The sequence below is a fragment of the Camelus ferus genome, chromosome 23 (genome assembly GCF_009834535.1).
Source record: "Camelus ferus isolate YT-003-E chromosome 23, BCGSAC_Cfer_1.0, whole genome shotgun sequence".
Taxonomy (NCBI): domain Eukaryota; kingdom Metazoa; phylum Chordata; class Mammalia; order Artiodactyla; family Camelidae; genus Camelus; species Camelus ferus.
The window spans coordinates 27,137,914-27,160,088 of NC_045718.1; the positions used below are offsets into that span (position 1 = coordinate 27,137,914).

General features: G+C 43.1%; 1 long non-coding RNA gene across 2 annotated transcripts; it reads right to left on the reverse strand.

The window, feature by feature from the left end:
* Positions 1-1,373: 1,373 nt before the first annotated feature.
* Positions 1,374-21,532, reverse strand: LOC116659253. 2 transcript variants are annotated; one of them, XR_004314492.1, is made up of 4 exons: positions 21,420-21,532; positions 21,160-21,229; positions 2,536-2,703; positions 1,374-1,707 (listed from the first exon to the last, which is right to left on the reverse strand). It is a non-coding gene; the product is annotated as an uncharacterized LOC116659253 (long non-coding RNA). The 2 variants fall into 2 exon arrangements; XR_004314491.1 differs by lacking the exon at positions 2,536-2,703.
* Positions 21,533-22,175: the final 643 nt, after the last annotated feature.

Sequence of the window (22,175 nt, forward strand, 5' to 3'; positions counted from 1 at the left end):
TTTCTAGAATTGTGCCCTGGCCTCACTCGTCATCCTCTTACTTGAGGAGATTCCTGCCCAAGACCAGCAGACTACTGAACAATGTCAGAAAGGCTGGGCTTAAACTTAAATATTCACATTTTTCCAAGTCATTATTGGCATCTACAAACACTGTTTAACAGATTATTCAAAGCTGATGACTTGTTAATAGCTGGCGATATTATTTTAAATTTACGGATTACTGTACAGGATTACTTACAAATCCAGTAGTGGGATTTATAAGTGCTGGGTTGCTTGTTAAATAATAGCTTTACCCAATCAAATTGTATTTGGCTTATGCTTGGTCGTGACCTCCAGATCATCCCAAAACCCTCCTCTGCATAACCAGTCATCTTTCTCTCTTTAACCTGAGATTCCATGGGGTTTTATTCTAAGTCTGCAAACTCCACAGGCAAGAGAAAACATGTCTATTAAAAGAAGGGGAGATGAAAACTGAGTTCCTTCTACTAGAGTCAAATAAGCCAGGCAGAGGAGAACGCGCAGCAGGAAACACATGGTCATCTTGTGTTAAGATTCACCCTCAACTGTAGCTGCAGTGTTTCTTCTTTACAGAAGAAAGTGATTCACTCACTCTTGGGGAAGAATAATCTTTTCCAGAACAAATGAAAATATCTTCCCAAACATGTAACTATAAGAGAGCAGCATATATGGAAGGCTGGCTCCTCACTGCCCTGGAGAGAAGGGGAACCAGCAGGACATGGTGGAAGCAGGCTTTGCATCCAAGAAGTCTCCATCCAGAGCTCATGTCCTGAACTACTGTGCACTGGGGCCCCCACGCCAAAACCACAGGCCGACACTTCGACCAGAGGGGACCCTGTATATTTCATACACTGATGGGAAGGGGTCTCAGCCCTGTTCTTGGGAGAAGGGGGAAGAGTTGTTTGAACCGGGAAGCCCGGGGCACCCCAGCCGGGGCAGTGGAGAGTGGCTCCCACCCCACCGCACGTGGACTTGAAGGAGAAACAGGAGCTAAGTGCAAAAGGCCAATCAATGAAGTCGCTTCCTCATGGCAGGCAACAGAGCTAAAAAAAGAACTTTCCAGCTTTTCAGTCAAACCTTTGTGGTATGTCCACCCAAGAGACAGTCTCAAAATTAAGCTCTCCACTTCTTATTTAGGACCAGTTTTCATTCGACTGTGTCCTTATTTACCTCCACTCAGGTCAGAATGACCCTGCCCCTGGCCGAGCTGAGCTGGACAACCCAACACGCACACGCTCAGAGCTCAAGAAATCTTTTTTAAAAAAGACGTTCCATCACCAGCCTGTATTTCAGAAGTAGCAATCACATATCCAGCCAAAGCGAAATTAAGAAATTTGCATGTCATTTATTAATATCTTCCTTGTCTGTCAAGCAGCCTTCAAAAACATGTTTTCCTCCTTTCAAAAGAAGCAAACTGGAATGAGCACATTCACACAAAGGACCTCAGACCAGGTTATGTTTTTCCAGCGGGACAAGAGGGACACTGGCTAACACACGCCCCTCCCGATCCCAACCCCTGGAACACTCTTTCCTGCACACAGTCACTCGTATCTTGTCCTCAAAGTGGTCTCCTCCCCAGCATAGTCGATCTTGAAATCAAAAGGTTCATTTGAAACCCTCCAAGATGCCTGGGTATTCGGTTAATTTGTTAGGCGAGACAATGATATGGTTGTTCTGGAAGAAAATGTCCTATAAAGAAACACAGTGAAGAATTTAGGAATGAAATGTAATATTTCCAATTCATTTTAAAATACTTTAGTAAAATTCAAAAAAAAAATAGATCAGATAAATATGGCAAAACGTTAACCACTCTCATGTCCAGGAAATGGGTTGGTAAATGTCTGTTGCACATTTCTCTCCACTGTTTTGTGTGTTTGAACATTTTCACAACAAAGAAAGACAAACTCTAAGGTAGACCTGGCCCGAAAGCGCCTTGACCTCTGGCTTCACATAGCTCTCTTCTTCTGCCCATCCACAGTCTTCCCTGCCTCCCTCTCCATTTAAGCTCCGAGTCAGGGTTGCCAAGGACCTGGACGTCCACAGCCAGAAGGGAGGTTAATGGTAATTGTAACTCACATTCAGGGACCACTTGAAGTGCTCTATGTGAATAATATCCTTGGATCCTCACAGCAGCCCTACAGAGGCTGAAGAAGCTCCTCTCACCACATTTTACCGAGGTGGAACCGAAACCCAGAGGCATTAACGCGGCCAAGGCGACTCAGCTAGTAAGTGGCACAGCCAGAATTTCAGCCCAGGCAGTTAATTACTGGGGTGAAGTGCCTCACTCGGCTAGTTATCAGAAGTCATGATGTTTGTCTTAGAAAGGTGTTTAAGGTGCACAATTTACTGCCTTCCATGAAATTGATTAAATTCGGGCAGCTCTCTTTCTACATGAATAAAGGTAAATTTCAATTGTTCCATCTTCCTTTTTCCATTTCTTGCCAAGGCCAAGTCAGTGCCTGGTACTTAACGATACTTAAAAAATGTTTATTGATTGATTTGCTACATGGTGATCACCTGGAAGAGAGGGTCAGGGGCTGCTCCAGGCTGACAGCCATCCTTGAAGCCATATAGCACCTCGGTCCCCATTATTCAAGTGTGGGCAGGTCTGGCACTGGGCAGGTGGGAACCCTCCTCAGGGGCGTCCTGAATCCAGTTCCAACGCTGACCTTAGCTGCTTCCTGCCTGACGGAATCACCACGAGAAATGACAATGAAGAGAGAGGTGCACATTTCCATGTGCACCTGTGGAACCTGGAAGAAACCTCACAGACACACATGCATGTGTACACCCATCTCTGTCTATCTGTCTACCAGCACGTGTGTAATGCTGATCATTAGAAGCCAGGGAAAAGCCAACATCTTTTGTAGTGAACTGATTTGTCTACACATGAAGAAGTTTGAGTTCATCTCTGCTCCCTTATATTAGGAAAATAGACTTCAGTGGGCCGTTCCAGATCCAGTTCCAGAACAGGAAGGTCAAATTGCTATGTGTCATCATGTAAAAGGTTGTTCGTGGTGGGCACATTCTCCTAACTTTCCTAAAAGTGGATTTAGATTATATGGTCTCTGAAAAGTATTTTCTGGCTCTTGGTTGGTATGTTTGTAAGTTTCTTCTCCAAGTACTGGCTCACAGGGGACTGGTACCAGACACTGGGGGTGTGTAGGAAGCCAATCATCACTTCAGACAGGCAAGACTCCCCCCAAAAAGGCCAGACAGCAGTTGCTGAAGCCCACTTTGACTTTCTACAAAAGCTCCACAGGCAGGATCCTCTCAGGTCATTGTACTGTGAAGGCTGTTCCAGGAAAAGGCCAAAGCTAAGGCCAGACTTCTCAGGTAGCAGGGGCAGTCCGGTCAGGGGGACAGTGTATTTGCTCTCACTGTCATGCATCTTGGGAAGAAGTCAGTCCTGACATAGGAGTGAGCACCTAAAAGGTGACCCTTGGACTGAGGGAAGGTGGTCACTCACTCCCTGGATCTTGAAGAGTGAAGTCCTGACTCCGGGCAGGAGAGACAGGCTCAAGGGTTCTCCCAGTGAGTGGAGGTAAGATGGCCCCAGGAACATGGCCATTGGCCAGGGACCAGGAGAGAGATTTCCAAGGAGGGGAGTTTCTGGAGGGCTGTGGCTGCTGACAGGAACAAAGCACAACACAGACAGGTCAGAGGACCAGGTAAGCGTCCCTGGGGCTTGCCAGAGAGCTGCCCTTGTTGAAACACCAGTCTCTTCTGGCCATACAATTGGTCTACTTTCTGTGTGACCTCACCACCTGGAAAGTGCTGGGAATTTGAGTGAATCAGCCTGCATGCCTGGCCATTCTAAGTCCTGTGCCTGGCTTCTCACAGAAGTACCCCGCAGCTTCCAAGTAGTTTAAAACACTCATTTCTGTTTCTTTTTCACCAGTGCTTCACATCACCAGTAATCAGAGAAATGCAAATTAAAACAACACTGTAATCGCCTTTTTCTACTATCAGGTTTGCAAAAGTTGAAAAGAATCACAGCCAGTGTTTACATATGTTGAATTACTCTTTTGCCCCACCTAAACCCTAAACCCTCCCCAGGAGGGAGAAATAGAAGAACTCGCCCATAGTGACAGTCTTCTACGTAATAATCACGTTCTCGGCATCAATGAAGATAAACATCAACGGGGCTGTGAGCACTTCAGAATAGAAAACCATCTGGTTTACGTATTTATTAATTAACTCATTCATTTAGGAAATCTACGTTGAACATCAAAGAAGCACAAAGTGTGAGCAAGGAAAGTGAAAACACCCAGTGCTGAGTGTGGGGAGCCCTGAGCCAGGTTGTCAGATGAATTCATCAGCGAGGCTGGATTCACAGCTGAAGAGGGAAAGTCAGTCACCTATGGTCACACAGCTGATGAAATCTTTGCTAGAGGCTCTGTGAGGTAGATACAGAATGCTCCTTGCACTTTGGGGGCTTCCCGAAAGGGGAAGGGGGGGTGCAACTAGCACTCAGGTAACCCCGACACGGACCCTCAAGAGTCTGGAACCTGGGCTTATTCGGGCCACGCAGACTTGAGGGAGCTCAAGGTCAAGAAATGATTCTGGCACAGGTCACGCTGTGCTCAAAAGGCTTCTCGCAGAAGCACTTGAACTGAACCTGCTAGGAAGTCACGTTAACAGACAGATGAGGGCAGGGAAGTCAGAGGAGCAGAACGCTCTGGGGGGAGAGACTTGCTTGGGCAAGTCAGTAAAGAAGAGTGGGCCAACGTCTTCTCAGAAAAAAACTGCCAGTAAAGAAATAAATAAGCAAACAAACCCAAACCCAGATCCCCGCAGCCCTGCAGAAAGGCTGGTGGGCGGGCACTGGCTGCAGCTTACCAGAGAGACACACAAAGGGTCCTGAGAATGAGGCTCAGCCAACAGCCAGTGAGTGTGGCCACCAGCCTTGAGACCCTACGTCCTGGGTTTGGAAAAGAGTTCAGCACGCTGGTTTGGGGAATCATCATCTTTCCGGCAGCCGGGACGCCTTGAGGGAAGAGGCGGTAGGGAGTAAAGGGAAGATGCATTGAGTCCTACATGTTTGTTCCCAAGTGCAGCTGAGGCAGTGATGGAGACCGAGGGTGCAGGAGGGAGTGGGCACCTCCAGTTGGCATTTTCTCCTCCCTGCCATGCGCGGCACCCTGCCTTTCCCAGAGGTGGCGCTCAACAACTGTGTGGGATGAATAAAGCAAAAATGAACCCACGCCAGGAACCCAAATACTTGTTGCCTGTGAGCACAGGCCCACTAAAAATATCAAAAGGGAATAAAGTGATCTCTCTAAGAGAAGCACGAAGCCCCAGTCCCCTGAGTCCTGTTTGGTTGTGCAAGGGAAGAGGTGGTTTGCCAGAGGAGCCACAGGGCCCTGAAAGAATGTGTGTGAGTGCCAGAACCTTCTTCCTAATGCGATCAAGACCAATAACTACATATTGTGGATTCTGAATTAGTTCAGGATGCCGCATTTCTCTAAAACCTCCAAGTGTCTCCAGTGATCTGAAAAAAAAAGGGACGTCTTGAAATTCTCAAGCCTAAGTTCATGTTAATTCATATTCACCATGTGTGAGTGGAATGCTGATCACGCAGCATCCTGAGGGAGAGTATCAGACAAAACTGAACAAAGGTTAGGGGATAATAACAGCCCTGAGCGGGGAGCTAAGTGCTTTGACGTGCAGAGGTGATACTTCCTTTGTGCCAGGTGCCTCATTCCAGACACATTTCCTCATCTAGTCTTCACAATGCTCCTTTTGCTAACCCTATTTTATCATTGAGGAGACTCAAGTTATATAATTTGCCCAGTATTGCCCATGCATCTAATAAGTGGCAAAGAAAGGATTCAAACCCAGGGGGTCTGATTCTGGAAACTGTGCCTTTACCCCCCACTCTTGGACTTGGTAGGACTCTCAATTCAAAAGCACCTCCCATGCTCTTAGAATTGTGTGGCAATCCGAGCAGAGACACATGGGAAGGACACTGTGTAGGAGACTCATTTGTGAAAGGACAGAGTAGCCTGGAGACCCAGGGAAAATCTGCTCCCCATCACTTTGGATGACAGCCCATACCACATTCCAGTGTTGTGTTTCCAAGACCTCATAGCCTCGAGACAGGCAGCAGGAAGCAATTCCAGTCTTTGGTCCAGACCTCCTTGGGTCCTCTAAACCTTTCTATCTAATTACACTTCCATTGGCTTTCATTTCTGCAGCCCTTCTGACAGCAATACTCTCTTTCAAATAAGTAAAGAAAAGAGAGGGGACCTGATTGAGTGGACTGAGAATTTATATAATTTCTACATCTAACTCCTATGACTAAGGCGCTCGGGAAAGGGTACAGTCTGTCTAGGTATGACTGTGTTTTGCATAAACTCTTATGCATAAAGTGGCTCTATTTGCAACTAGATCAGATCTGAATTTCAGAATCACGCTAATGACTGACTGTAGTAAAGGTTTATATTTTTAAAAACGTGAGAGAGAGAGAGAAGTCCAGTCACCTTTTGCCTGCATGATAAAAGCCCTGGAATGGACTCCCCTGGCCTTGAAGTTTCTTCTCTTCTCTGTGGAAGCCACTGAAGGCACCTTGGCAGGCTTGCCCTCCCCCCCCCCCCCACCAGCCCCGGGCTCCGGGACCCACTCCACTGCACCAGGGGGTTCCAGGAGCGCCTGGCTCAAAAGGTGAACAGAACCAGCGTCGCCTCTTTCATTCAGCTGGCTCGGACCCCGGGCCACAGTCTAGTCTCCGCCTCCCTGACTCGGGCATCAGAGCGGTGCCCAGGCCACAGCCTTCCTTGTGGTGTTAGTCCAGGCAGGCTGGTCGCCCGCTCCTATTAGGCTGCCAAGCCCAGAACCTTCTCCGACTCCTCTTCCGAAAGCTCCTTCCAAGCCACGGCCCAGCCTTTCTCCTTCGGCCCAGCTGTTTCCAAATTCAGCGTACATGAGACTCATCGGAGGATCTTGCTGAACTGCAGGCTCTGATTCACTAGGGCTGGGATGGGTCTTGAGAGTCTGCATTTCTAACAAGCTCCCAGGGTAGGTTTTGGGGACAATTAAAGGTTAATCAGTGTCAAGAGTGCTGACCAAAGCAGATGAGACAGACACTGGCCACTACTATTTTCATCTTCCTAGAGCATGTGCTTTGCCTGCTTTTTTTTTTTCCTAGTAACAAATCTTTTCCCCTAAGCCACAGCAAGGCACATTTGGCTCAGCCTGGGACAATCAGATTCCTGCCTGGGAATGATAGAAGAACAATGGTGGGAATGGGAAGAGGGGGTTGTGGGGAGCAGGTCCAGCTTTCCCTGAGGTTACTAAACTGGGATGACGTAGACTTGGGGTTGCTGGTAGTCATCTCCCTGGGCACATGCAGGAAGCTGAATGAAAATGAGTTGAACCCACAGAGAGAACTGAAAAGGACAGAGATCTGATGATACCATTTAAATTTCTGAGTCCAGTCATGCCTGACGCTGGTTCATTCCAGCCTTTCCAGTTATATGAACCAATAAATGTGCTTCTTTACTTAAGCTGAGTTAATTCCTGTCACTTGCAAATTTTAAAATTCTGACTTTAGAGTGGGTAAGGCAGCTGGGGTCAAAAACAAAGTGTGTAATGATGATGTTCATGGGGTGACTCTGCAAGCAATTCGTAAAGGTCAGTTCCTGAAACGTTTGAGCAGTGGCAATTTCTTTGGAATAACTGCTTAGCTTCCCCTGGTCACCAGAAGGATGCCATTCGTTTGGAATGTGTTTGAATGACCTTATAACTAATTTCATTGTGACATCTCTTTTGAACACAAAATACTCTGGAATGAAGTGAAACAAAGTCATCATTTAAACTATCTCTGTACCTTGGATAGCAGAGACCAAGGAAGAAGAGGATACTGCCAGCGGAGTCGAAAATGCGACAAAATGTGCACCTTCCAAGGGCTTGATCTCCAAGGACAGATGATGCTATCAGAAAGAAACCCGAGATTCTTCCCCAAGGAATGTTTGAATCCTACCTTTCATTATGGTATTAAAATATTTTGTAGAGGCTCCACGTGGGCAGATGTTTCTTCCTGGATTTTTAGTAATAGAGGTAACCCTAGTTAACACAAGATCTTGACTCAAAACCCTGATGTCACCTCTCAAAGAGTCATCATTCCAGCCCTATAGGGACTTACTGAGACCTCAGGACCTGAGTGAACATGCAAATCTATGAAGAGTAAAGAGCATGTTTGCAAAATAGACTGAGACTCTACGTACGTGAATTCTTGGAAGATGAGAAAGTCTGTGGTGAGTAAAGAAGGAAGAGGGGGTTCCTGCTTTTCTCTGTGACTTCCCTATTCCAGGTAACGGCACCCCACCCTTCTGAGCATCCATGTACAAAACCTCAGAGTCTCCTGTCTCCTCTTTTCCCTTTTCATTTTCTTCCTCATTGCCTGCAGGAGATTTGTCCTAACCCAATGTCTACTCTTACATCCACCCCCTTCTCTCCATTCTCTCTGTCACTGCTTTTCCCCAGGCTTCATTATTTCCACCTGAATCACTGTGTCAATGGCTTTGTAGCTATTCTTCGAATGTATCTTTCACACTCTTACCAGATCCTGTCAAAAATCTCAAGGACTTCTTATTGACTCACTCCTGTGGCAAACTGGATTTTCCAAAGACTCTATCACAAGAGCACCTATTCCGTGTGTTCTTATGATGGGATTTTGACTTTCCTCCCATTAAGAGGTGGAGTCTTTTCTTCCTCCTCTAGAACCTGGAGGGACTTGAGACCCAGCAGAAGTGATGTTATGTGACTCCCAAGGTTAGGACCAGAAGAGTGTTACAGTTTTTGCCTGGTTCTCTTGAGAAACTTGCCTTCAGACACTTAGTTGCCACTCTGAGGAGGCCCAAGCCACATGGAGATGCCATGTGTAGGTGTTCCTAGCAGGGCATGTGAGTGAGGAAACCTGCACGAGACTTCTTCCTGCAGCTGGTGAGTCACCCCCATTCTTTGAGTTCTCCCAGTTAAGGCCATAGCATCATGGACCTGAGCTGTTTTTGAATTCCTGACCTACAGAATCTATGAGCATAGTAAAATGGTTGTTTCAAGATGTTAGGCTTTGGGGTCATTTGTTATACAGCCAATAGATAACTGATATTTTATTTTAAAACCCCTTAATCTTCACACAAAACCTATCATAATCGTCTGGCTCCAACTTTCAAGAATCTACTTACAAAAGAGGTAAGATTTCAGGAAAAAATGTCAGAGAGGAAGAGAGGAGCTGATTCCACAAGGGGAATCCAGGCATCCCTATGCATTTTTTTCAGTACCTACTATATCCAGGTGCATGAGAGCCCATATCATACCCAAATCTTCACCATCATGGCCATGAGGTAGACATCAATGATCTTCTATAAGAGATGCAGACACTGAAGCTCAGAGTGGAAACATAGATTTCTCTGATTTTTGTGAATATCAATGGCAAAATAGGAATCCAGATTCAGGACCTTATGGTACCAAAGCCCTTACAGTCCTCCCAAAGAGCTAAAGCTAAGAAAAGGGACACAGATGAGCATTTGGCACAGCTTTGCACCCTTACGTTTTCCAGGACATTACTGAAATAACTTCTCTCTTTGGAGTAAAGTAAAACAAAGCAGTCTGGCTTGGTCGTGGAAAGCCCCCAGCAACAATGTTGAACAAGCCAGGAGTAATTTGTTTCTATTCTTCTCCATGTGACTGCCGGAGGTTATCCTGGTTTTTATTAGCCAAACTTCCCCTTTTCAAAAGATAATTCTTTGAAATCTTCTGGGAAATTAACGTGGCTCAATCTGGCTCTGGGCTGGCCACCACATGCTTTCAGAATTAAGAGAACCTGGGCTTTTAACTCCTTGTAGTCACACACACACACACACACACGCAACATTGAATGTGCCTCTATATTGTCTTAACAGGCTATAATGAGAGTTCACGCTGAACCAGCCACTATATTCAGCTTTATTCTGGAAAAAAGATTTCATCTAGATTTGTTCCAATGACAGATTTTTACACAATGTAGTGATTAGTTATAATTCAAACTAGCTAGAAATTTTTCATTTAAGAAATATCATGAACCAATTATTAAACAAGTTAGATCATTTAGATATGCTAGTTTCTTTCAAATATTCTTTAAGGAAAATTATTCATTAGGAACAAGTAATATAAAATAACTCCAGCAGAAATCTTAACTTCCAATTCAACTCCATATTCTAGTCAATTACATAAAAAATGTTTGTGTTTCTTCATTTTTATTTTCTAATTGGGAATTTTTGAGATTGTCTTGTGTCATAAGAAATATAAAGAAGTGACACAATTAGGCAACTGATTTCTTGTTCCTTGAATATTTCCATATCTATAGTTTGTTTTTCTCTGGGATGTTTGGGGGGTCAGAGAAGGGTGATGAAGAAGCCCACCCCTTACCCTCCATCCCACCCCCTCCCACTCCCACTACCACCCCTACAGTGAAGTACCGGCCTTTGCAGCTGATCTGTCCTTTCCCAGGCAGGGGTCCCCGAGAAATAACACAGGATATCCTTTGGGAGCTGAGAGTAGAAGAAGGGGTTTTCTGTTATCACCCAGGCCCAGCATCGAGGCCATCCCAAAACTACCTGCACATAAGGGTGCACACTCACTGGAAGAGGGATGAGGAGACCTTCAAGAACAGGCCAGAACTCTGATCAAGCCAGCGCAGTGAGTTCATGCTGCGTCCCACACCCCTTTGCTGCAGAGACATAGCAATGGCAGGTAAGAAACAAAACAAAAGCAAAATAACTGGCCTCAGAATAATACCCCTGTAATGGAAACAAAAGTGGTGAGCAGCAGCTGAAACCACAGGCCTGCAGGTAGCAATGGTCTAGAATTTCACTCCTGCAGAATGAGGGGATTACTGGTGCTCCCAGATACAGGAACTAGAGTCATTTTCTTTGAGAAAGGCAAGAACTGGAATGGGTCTTCTTCATGAAAGAAATCTGAAAAAAGAGGCTGCTGACAAGATAGTGTCTAGGGCTCTGGCTTTATAACCTAGGGAGCTAGGAAGACAAGCAAAATGCTTTGTGACAAAGAACCTCAGTCAAATTTAGTGACTGTGAATATGATATCCCCAATATTACAATGAAAGGAAAGTCCTGAAATAGTAGAAATGGCTAAGGATTAGAGGCCTGGGTCACAATAGCTCTGGCCAACTGTAAAATCACTATAAGGAGAGGAAAGTATGGGGAAGGTAGGGTGGAGAGAAAAAAAAAAACAGACAAAAATCTCCCACTCACAGTAAGTGTACAAACCAAAATCCCAAACCAAAGAAATCCAATGGGAATGAAATTAAGAATCTAAAAGCAGATTCATTTCTGATTAAATCAATTTTATGGAATAGCCTAGAAAATACTTTTTTTAATTTAAAAAAGTATGTTTATAATACAAAAAGACATAAATGAAATAATAACTTTCGTTTTAAAAGACCAAGAAAATGTGAAGAAGGAAGAAATAAAAGAAGTACAGGCATACATAAAAATAGTCAACTAGAAAGCTCAGGATACAGAAATAGGTTCTTTTTTTTTAAACTCAATATATGAAATCAATTCTAGACTGGAATCTATAGAGAAAAGAATATGCTAATTAGAAAGTAATACTGAAGAATTCACACAAAACACAGAGGAAAAAAGTCTACATATATATGTATATATAGAATATATACATATATAACATGTATATTATATATATTATATATATGTAGAAAGAGATAGAGGGAGGCTAAGAGCAGTGTTCTTCAACTCTCTAGAATAAACATACATCTAGACTCATCATAGTGAAATTACAGAACTACACAGATAACCTCTTAGAAGCCACAAGAGAAAAGGGAAAATTATTTACAAAGAAATAATAATTAGACACTTAGCAAATTTCATATCAGCCCCAATAGAGGTCAGAAGACAATGAGTAAAATCTTCGAAGTGCTGAGGGAAACTAAGCATCAACTTAGACTTTTACACTGAGTTCAACTACCATTTTACAATGAAAGTGATTTAAGATATTTTCATATATACAAGATTAACTGTTCACACCCCCACAGATTGTCACTGAAAGATGTTCCTTAGCAAGAGAAAAGGAAATAAAACTAAACCCAATGATAAACTATGGTATGAAAGCAAGAAAATAAACAGAGTATGGAAATGGATGGAATATCAGTTATAACTATGGAGAATTTTAAAAATGCCAAAAAAATCCATTTTTTAATTAAAAAGTAAAGCTAAAGTTGTTTACAATTATAGCAAAAAGGAGATGTGATTGTGATCAATAGATATTTGAAGAATTCCAAACCAGCAAGAGGAACAAAGTTGAAGCAATCAACTTCTTAAGAAGAATTAGGGGGAAAAAAGAGGCCAAAAAAAAGTACTTAAAGAAAAAGATTGGAAAACACAAGTCACAATACATCACCAAAGTGAAATCTGATTAAACTCACAAAAAACAAAGATTATCAGATTGGAATTTTTTCAGCCATATATAAAGTTCAATTCATCAGGAAAGTACAATAATTTTAATTTATATATAGCTTATAACATAAACCAAAAGTATATAAGACAAAAACTGACATAACTAAAGGAGAAATGATCAAATCCAAAGTCATAGAGAGGTATTAACATATCTCTCTCATTAGCTGATCGATTAAGAAGACCCAAAAGAAAAGGTAAGAATATTAAAAAATTGAACAAAATTATTAACAAAGCTGTATTAATTGGCATATTTAAAATATTGCACCTAAGAACTGAAGTATGTGTTCTTTTCAAATAACCTGCACCCTTTACCAATAATGACCATAAAGCAAGTCTCAAAAAATGTGAAAGTATAGAAATCATAGCTGACTACAGTAAAATTAAACTAAACTCCAGTTACATAAAAACTAGAAAATCCCCACAGATATTTAGAAACTAAGTAATAAACTGCTACATTATTTAAGAGTCAAAGAAGAAATCATAATAGAAATTAGAAAATATTTTGAAATTATGATGAATTCTATATATCAAAACTTATGGAAAGCTGCTAAAGCTGTGCTTAAAGGAAAATTTATAGCCTTAAAAGCATATATTAGAAAAGAAGAAAGGCTGAAAATCAATGTTATTAGTATGTAGCTTAAGAAGTTAAGAAAAGAAAAAGAATAGCAAATTAAACCCAAAGAAAGCAAAAAGAAGAAAAGAAAACCAGAAAAACAGAAATAATGTTTCTCTATTTATAATAGAGAAAGAGCAGGGCCAAAAGTTGGTTATTTAAAGACTAACAAAAATAATAAATCCGTAGCAAGACTAACCAAAGAAAAAAGCCAGAGAAGGCACAAATAAAAGCATCAGGAGTGAAAAAGGGGACATGGCTATATATCCTCATATATTAAAAAGATAATAGGATAATATTATGAGCAAGTTTATGATAATAAACTAGAAAATTAAATGACAGTTTAGAAAAAACATTTACTAAACAGACACAGAAAGAGATAAAATTTAGTCTTGTATCTATTAAATTGAATCCCAAATTTAAAACCTTCCCTCCCCTTCAGGGGTAAATTCTTTATAACATTTAATGAAGAAAAAGTACCAATTGTTAACAACTCTTTCAGGGAATGGAACAAAAGAGAATACTTTCCAACTTTTTAAAACTGAGCAAGGTCATTACTAAGAAGAAAATTATAGGGCCAAGCTCTCTCACAAACACATTTTTTTTTAAAAGCTAGTAAAATCCAATGACACAAAATGAGGATAAAATATCATGTCTTAGTGGTTTATTCCAAGAATGCAAGGTTGGTTTAATATGCATACAAAGGAAGAGTAATGGATCAGTGTTTAATTACCTGACTTGATTATTGAATTCTAGTTACATAAGAGAATGTCTTTGTCCTTAGCAAATTTCACCGAAGTATTTAGGGATAATATTTTACAATATCTCCAATCTCGTCTAAAATGGTTCAGAAAAAAATAAGTTATATACATATATATATATAAAATGATAAAGCAAATGAGGCAAAATGTAAACAACTGGTAAATATGAATAAAGAGTAATAAGATTTCCTTGTACAAATCAATTTTTATATCAGTTTTAAATCACACCAAAATTAAAAGTTACAAGTGAAAAATCAACTTAATTCACCTGTAAACAGAATACAGGAGAAAAAGCATGCGATTATTTTAATAAATGTAGAAAATAATTTGATAAAATTCAGCATCCATTCATGATATAAACTCTTGGCAACCTAGAAATCAAAGGACTAATAAAAGGTATCTACCAAGAAACGTATAGGAAACATCATCCTTGAAGGAAGACTGTTGAGACTTCTGTGAGGTCAGCAATGAGAGAAGGATGCTACTGTCATGACTTATATTCAACAGAACTTTCAGCAAAAAAACAGCCCACTTTAGAGAAAAAAGAAAATTGTCTGCTTGCTACAGGCTTCTTATTCCCCCAAAAGAAAACGAGATGGCACTAAACTGAGTTGGTCTTTGCAAATTTGACACCAGATGAGTCATTCCACCTCTCCCAGGTGAAGTGGAAGAAAGAACAGAGTGCACATGGGGAAATTCTTCCTCACGGAACTCAAGATCAAAGGACAATTTTCCCTCTAACAAGGTTCAAGGTCCTTTGAAGAAAGTTACAAAATATTATCAAAAGGCATAAAAGAAAGCCGAAGTAAATGGAGAATTAGATCACATTCATGGATGAGAAGACTACATTTCATAAATATGTCAATTATCCACAGATTCTCCAGAGTTCTCTGTATCTAGTGCATTTAGATAAAACTTGACACACTGATCCAAAAATGCATATGGAAGAACACAAGGCCAAGAACAGCTACAGTCAATTTTGAAAACAAAGGCAGCAATTCATATCAAATATTAAAAATATTTATTAACCTCCTGTACTTAAGAGAATGTGGAATCAGTGTGCAGAGGCAAAAAAAAAAAAAAAGACAAACAGAGGCTGAGAAACAGCCCCAGGCATATCTGTAAACTCCATATATATGACACAAATGGCATTTTGCATCTGTGGGGGAAAGAATAAACTATCTAATAAATGGTACTGGACAAATAGGTTATCTCATTTGGAAAAACAAAAGTAGATCCTTAATAAAAAATTTTTTAAAGTAATTACATATGGATTAAATACCTAAATGAAAAAAAATCAAAACTTCAAAACTTTTAGAAGGAAATAGAAGGGAATATTTTTACATTGTCAGAATAGGGAAGGATTTTTGAACTAGATACAAAAAGGACAAATCATAAAGAAAAAGATTGATAAATTTGACTATATTGTTATTAATAACTTTTATCCAAAAAAGACAGCTTAAGCAAAGTAAAAGACAAATTACAGGCTGCGCAGACTGAGGGAAGATATTTGTGATATGTGTAAGTGAAAAAGGATGAAAATCTAGAATATATGGAGAACTCTTCAAATCAGTAAGAAAAACAATCTAGTTGAAAAAATGGACAAAAGATGTGGTTGTGCCTTTCACAAGAGGCCACCAAGGGGCCGTGAAAAGAGCTTAACCAAGCTGCCAATCAGGAAATGGCCAATTAAATCACCACTGAAATACAATTTCCCACCAAACAGACTGGCAAACAGAAGGCTAACAACATTAAGTACTGGTGAGGAGGTAGGCAAGAGAAACGGGGCTTCACATCCGTTGCAAGGAGAGTGGACATTTGTACAGGCCCTTTGAAGAGCATAACTAGCAAGCTAGAGGCACGTGTGATTCAGGAATTCCACTCTGGGTGATGCACAGAGATGGACTGTTCGTAATGGGCGGAGCTGGGGGAGACCGAGACAGCTTAAATCCATCAGTGAGACAATGGATAAATAAACTGTGGTTCAACAGAATACTATATAGTAATTAAAATGAATAAACCAGAGCTATATATTATAACACAGAGGACCCACCAAATTTTAAAAAAGAAGAAAAACATGTCATTTGAGGATATGTACAGTATGATAACATGGAGATACAGCTTCAAACGTGAAAACCAGTATTATGTATCATTAGGGGTAGAAAGGACATTAAAACATTCGTGGAAATGATACACAAGTCAGAATAAGCAGGTATCGCAGAGCCAGCAGATACAGGCTATGGAAGGCTGCACAGAGGGCTGCCCCGTTTTCATTTTTTCTTAAAAAAAAAAAAAAAAAGATCTGAAACAAAAAAGTCAGTGTTGAAATCAAAGTGCTCTGATCAAATCTACTTATTCTCACGAAGAAACAGAAGCTTCACATGATATACACTCATGGCTTCTTAAAGCAAATTTTAGCAGGAAACATTTTTTAAAGGAACTACCTAGAATGGACCCCTGTGAAAGCAGATAAAGCAAGACAGTGCCAACCCCACGTGTGATAAGGCCACGGGGAGACCGAGGCGCTCACGTGCTGTGGGCACCTGCTCTTGGTGTCCCCCACCCTTCGCGTCCTCAACACCCTGTGGGCCATGTCTCATCGCTGTTTTGTACATGTCCCTGATGATGGGTGATGTCTGGCACGGCTCTGTATGTCTAGTGGCTGTTTGGCCTTCCTCTTCTGTAAAACGTCTTTAGCCCCTTTTCCTGTTGGGTTATCTTGTTGGGTCATCTGTCTCTCCTTGATTTGTAAGGTTTTTGTTTGTTTTTAATAAATACTGGATAACACCAAATATGACTAAGGATTCATTCTTTCTATCATAAAGCGGCCAAAAATGATTAAATTTTTTAAACTAAGACTTTTTTTAAATAAAAAAATACATTTAAAAAAAATAAAGGAGGACTGACCCTCCAGGCATTCAGCCTCAGAGTCTTTGGAGTGGAGATACTTTTGAAATTATCATCCTGTGTCCTTATTTCACAGACAGAAAACAAAAGATGGTGGGTCTGTCGTCGTTGGGGTCCTGTCACGGGGGAGGCTGAGGTCGAGGTGGGCAGTTCCCTGCAGCTTCAGGAATTTACACCCACCTCCTCCATCACTTCCCCTGACAAAATCCTAAAACAGTGCGTCTTCCCCAATGCTGTCAGAACCCAAAGTCCCCCTTCTCTTTGCTGTCTCAGATTCCCCTTGAACTGAGGTCTAGTCCCCAGACGGAGGAGGGCAGGTGCCGATAGGTCCTGGGAGCTTGTCATACACAGGATGGCCCTGGGCCCGTGGGAACACCCATCCTCACTGTGGACACAGCCATCATGTCTCTACCTGAAATGCTCTCACCACCCCTGGCCCTGCACACGGAGGACACACAGCTCCGGGAATGGCCCAGGCCCACCCAGAAGAAAACTGAAACCACCCATTTCTCCAAAATCACAAGACACAGGCTGCAGGGCCCAGCGCCCACATCCACACTGGCCTGAAGACCCTCATGTTTATCAGAGAATGGCTAAACCTGCCACCAATTTCGATAAAGAATACGCCCTTGAGGTTCCAGATGGCACTTTCTGTTTGTATCAATGAGTTTCTCCTGCCCACTCAGAGTAGAAGGTGGGACCTTGGGGGAACCAGGAGCCCTGCATCCAGACATCTCCTCCCACAACCCGGCACCCCCAGCCCGGACTGCGGCCTAGGAGGTTTCTGGGTGTGGGGTGGCTCCTACATCATGGGCAGTAAAGAGGAAATCCTGCACCTAGAAGCCCAGAGCTGGGATCAAGTCAACGTAGGGCAGGAGCAGACAGTTATTTTTAAGAAAACATTAGACATTTCTAATGAAAAGATCTCGTCATTTCATCAAGAACTCACTTAACACACAACAAACATGTACTGAGCGCTTCTGAATGTGCAAAAGTTAAGTGCGTACAGGTTATTAATATGCCCTCCTTGCCCTAGAACAGGTGATTGTTCCCAAGAATTAGCCATTTAAGCTGGGGAGGAGGCAGAGCTCAGTGGTGAAGCACATGCTTAGTATGCCTGAGGTCCTGGGTTCAACCCCCAGAACCTCCTCTAAAAATAAACAGATATCTAGATAGATAGATAGGTAGGTAGGTAGATAGATAGATAGATAAAATAAAACCTGATTACCTCCTCCCCCCAAAAAAAAAATAAAAAGAAGAAAAAAATTTTTTTTAAATATTCAATATGGTACAGGGGAAATTCTACTGCTCACTACAATAAGACATGAGCGCATTATTTAATCTTTCTATGTATCGATAAACACAGATTTAGTTGTGAAGGCATCCTAATAAATGCACTGGCTGACCACACTCACAGCTGTGCTGAGGTCCTGTCCTGGAGCTTTTGTTTGGCCCTTTGGCCTGCTGTCCATTCAGCAGAAGACCCCAACAGGGCTTTTGCCAGTTAGAAGAGTTGGTGTCAAGACATTGAAACTGCCATACACCAGGTCAGAAAAGATGGTTGCGTCTGTACCCATCTTGGTTGGAATTTTACTGTAGACAGAGGTGTTTCAACAGCTTCAGACCATTAATGGGAAGTGGTGAGGGTTAAATGAGATGCTATAGGACAGTTCCTGGCATAAACCCAGCCTCAGGCACACGGTAGACAGTCCAAAAAGGTCTTAGACACCAATTCCCCAATCCTCCTCCTCAATTTCCTCATCTCTAAGGTTTGTTATCACGTTGGCTTGACCGACTTAACTCACAGGCTCAAATTGCATAATACATCAACACCAGAGCCCCACACAAATAAATCACCTTATTAGGACTATCAAGTTCCTGATTGAAAAAATTAAGAATTCTATTTACTAAGGTGGGTGGAGAGAACTGAATGCCAATATACTCTGCCAAGATGAAATGTGTCCTCTGTCTAGAGGTGGAGCTTGCTGCAGATGTCAGGGACCAAGTCTTCTATTGGAGGAGGTCAGCAAACTTTGGAGCAAGGACCAAATCTGCACCCCACCCTGACCTCAACCCTCTGGCCATTTCTGTAAGTGAAGTTCTATTGCATTGCCGTCCTGCTCATCCATCCAGAAGTCCTCTATGGCTGCTTTCATGCCAGAACCACAAAGCTGAGTCGTTATGACAGAGAAGGTACAGCCCCCAAAGCCTAAAATATTTATGATCGGCCCTTTCCAGAAAAAAAAAAAAATTGTCAACTCTGCTTTATTGAATACCTTTCATTCCTCTGTAACAAATATCCATAAATCTGAGGCTGAGTGCTGGAAATTAAACTTTTTAGCTCTAGAGTCAGCTGAGGGTTATGAAGTCCAGTGGTTGGAATTGAGACTCCGTTGAATCTGGAGGTTGGAAATAAGAGGTCTGTCTTGGGGTGGTGTCTGGTTTGCTACAGTGTAGTCCTGAAGCAAACTGCAGATTAGAATAAGGCTTTAAAATAATCATGAGGGTTTTAAGATGCAAGGAAGCAAGATGGGGTGGAAGCAGCCCCGACCTGAGAGTCTGCACTGTGTTCCAGTCCCTGGCTGGTCACCAGCTGGGTGTATTTTTGGGACAATCGCCACACTTCGGGGGGGGCTGTCACTTTATTTGTAAAATAAAGGGCTCTCAGTTCATCTACCACCTCTTGAACTACTCCAGTGGGGAACTCACCGACACAGACATGGAAGTTTTGGACTGTGTCATCTCTAAGATGCCTTTCCTGCTTTAAAGCTTAACGTAAAGTGAGACTTGACATTGTGTGACTGTGGCCTCGGGCGAGGCTATGTGAGAAGCAGTGAGTTTACATTCAGGGGGGGCTTCCAGTTCCACGGTGTCTTAGTGACTTCGCCAGGGTCACAATTCAGCACGCTCTCTTCTTTCCAAATAGATGCCATGTTAGTGCAAGTCCGGTCCATCAGTGGAGAGAGATGGCAGCCCCGGACAGCTCTGGACAGGCCCTTCACCCTGATTTATGTGGCAGGAGTGGAGATATGGGGATTGGCCCCTGAGTTATGCCTTCTAGGGGGACATCAACATGAGTTTACTTGCCCTCACCTGGCACCAGCAGACACAGCGAGGACAGCTTCATCCCGCGAGTAATTAGTCCTCATAGCAAAAGGGCCCTGGCTAGGGTGCTGCCAGCAATCTCGGGATGATTGGGACCTGCCAGCAAGTAAATCCTGCAGAATCGGGGCCGCTGTCCCTATCCGAAAGCCCCAAAGTGAGGACCACCTTCCAAAACTCAGAATCCAAACTGTTCCTCCCCTTTGTGGAGAGCACATCGTCCTGGACCGCATGCCCCACACTCTTCCCCCATAACGCCCATGCAGGGCAGTGACCCCAGCTGGCAGCACGCAGCCTCGTGGACAGCAGTCAAACAACACCCAGATGAAAACTGCAGCTGATGGCCCGGCCTTGCGGGTCAGTGGCTGCTGTGCCCAGCTCTCTCCCTGCCTCCCGAAGTTCAAATGCCAGCCTGATTTCTATCTGGAAGCGTCCCAGCCCAAACATGGAACAAAAGTTCCCTCTGACAAGCCCATTCCGGGTTCCAAAGTATGTTTTTATGTTTGTTGGCGAATAGAACTGTCACCAGCAACAATAACAACACTGTTTCCCCTCGACTGAAGCTACTTCATTTCTTCACATTTGTTCCAGGGCTGGAGCTGGACGATGAATAATGTAGGCTAGGCGGCTGGCCCAAGCCCTGACCTCGTGCCTCCAAAAGCAAACACAGCGGTGAAAATGGAGACTTGTTTGTTTGGACTCTCGCTGCCTAATTTAAAAAAGAAAAAGAAAGAAGAAAAACAAACCTCCCACCATCCCATTTCATCAATGTAGACACTGAAGTTTTATTGTTTTGTTTTGTTTTTCTTTTTTGTTTTCACATCTCACTTTTTGAAACAAGGATCTGCAGCCCTCTACCGGCGCAAGGAATGGCGCCAACTCCCCGATCACCGAGGCTACCCTGCCATCTTGTGGCCATCATGGGGATGTGCAGGTTTGGATAAAATCAATCTCTAAGCCTCATAAAACACAGGTTGTTTGAAGGAATCTTCCAAATATTTAGACAGGCTTTCATTTAAGACGTCTCGGGGAGAGAGCCTGGATTGTACGGGGAAAACATAGATGGCTTTGGAGTCACAGTGTTGTTCTGTATCTCAGTGCCAGTCAACCATTTGTGACATCACGCTTGAGCAAATTTCATGTTTACAAACCTGTTTTCTCATCTGTAAAGTGGAGGTCAAAATAAATGTTTGGTTCTGAGAGTTTTGTGAAGATTAAATAAAACCATGCATCTAAAAAGTGGCCTGTGAACTTTATCTCTAAAGAAGTAGATTAATTATACCTGGTAAAACTTTGTCCGAGGTTCCAAGCCTGTTCCGCTGCCTGACCTTCATGGGTATAAAGCCTCAGGCCTAGGATAAGAAAGCAGAGGACATCACACTGTCGTATGCTTTTCTAAATGCACAGACTGCCAATCGCCTTAGCTTCCACTTCCCCGATTTGAGTAAAACCAGTTTCTTCGGCCTTTCCTCTTAGGACCAGCAAATGGATAATGAGGGACGAGGAACAGAGATGAGTCTTTGGAGGTTAAATTTTGCTCACCTGGAATCGCAAAGTTCGATTTGTGCTGGGGCTTGGATATTTGGCTCCCTCGTCTTCTGGAAAAAGCCGGATCCAGACACAGCGGCTAGGGAAGCGCTCGTGGGATGCCTGCGCGGCACCAGGCAGTGACGCAAGATGACTCATCAGACACAGATGAGTTTGGCCCCCGCTTCTGCGCAGCTGTTTGGAGGAAGCGGAGAATTTCTAGTGCGTTGCTCTGGACGGGCGAACAGACCCAAACGTTGCAGTCCTCACCTCGTGCTCAGTTTCTATCCTGCCTGCGTTGGCAGACCAGCCAGTGCTGGGTCTACTGGTAAAAATGTCCAAGGCACTAGTCTGAGCGCAGCGGTTTCCAGGCCCCGGGCCGGCCCTTCTTTGTCCTCCAGTTCCACAGTTTATCACTCATCTCCCTGATGCAGGCGGCAGGCTTAGGGTGCATTTGGCAGTAGGATCAATAGTTTTGCAGAGAGAAAATAGCATGCCAGCCAGAGGGACTCAAACCCTTGGGTGAGTGGTGAGGAGCTGTGACTCAGATTTCAAGGCCATCTGCCCCCAGGGCTGGGCTCCTTCCACCTGTTTCCAAGTTTTATTCATCAGGCCTATCCTCAGGAAGCCACCTTTACCCTCCTGACTGTCCCCTGTGGGCCTGTGTGTTAGCAGGTGAGGGACACAGAGGAGGGAAGCAGACTGTGTCTCCATGACGGGGGTGGAGGGGAGGGTGGAAGGAAAGGCCGTGTCCCCACCCTGCAGAACGAG